Source organism: Pteropus alecto, unplaced genomic scaffold (assembly GCF_000325575.1).
Source record: "Pteropus alecto unplaced genomic scaffold, ASM32557v1 scaffold189, whole genome shotgun sequence".
Classification (NCBI taxonomy): domain Eukaryota; kingdom Metazoa; phylum Chordata; class Mammalia; order Chiroptera; family Pteropodidae; genus Pteropus; species Pteropus alecto.
The window spans coordinates 490,399-490,784 of NW_006442117.1; the positions used below are offsets into that span (position 1 = coordinate 490,399).

The 386-nt window shown below is 51.6% G+C and overlaps 1 protein-coding gene across 1 annotated transcript in view; it reads right to left on the minus strand.

Annotated features, from left to right (window-relative positions):
- TTC13 (tetratricopeptide repeat domain 13) overlaps positions 1-386 on the minus strand; it is a gene marked incomplete at its 5' end in the record, with an annotated part of 36,638 nt that overhangs the window by 10,758 nt on the left and 25,494 nt on the right. The gene's annotated exons all lie outside the window — the stretch shown is intronic.

The following is a 386-nucleotide window of genomic DNA, read 5'->3' on the forward strand; positions in this document are numbered from 1 at the left end:
GGGGAGGGAGAGAGAGAGAGAGAGAGAGAGAGGGGGAGGGAAGGAGGAGAGAAAGGAAAATTAAGACAGAAATGTAACGATTACACCATTATCTGTAACTTAAATAAGTCCTTGGTCACGAATAGCTCACTGTTCGACGCGCTGGGCCACAGCGCCTCTAACTAACGGGGTGGTCTGAGCCTGATGTGACTCGGGCCACGGGTGAGGATTACGGAACCAGCCAGTGGCCCGTGTGGGCGGCGCACCGGGCTGGGTTTGGTCATGGGTCCTGACTCTCCTATTCCAGCTCTAGAATCACAAGTAAATGTTCTTTCTTTCCAACGCTGCTCAAACGGAAGTACCTTGCCTGGTTTTTAACACCAGTTTTCTATCTACTCGGAATCCCT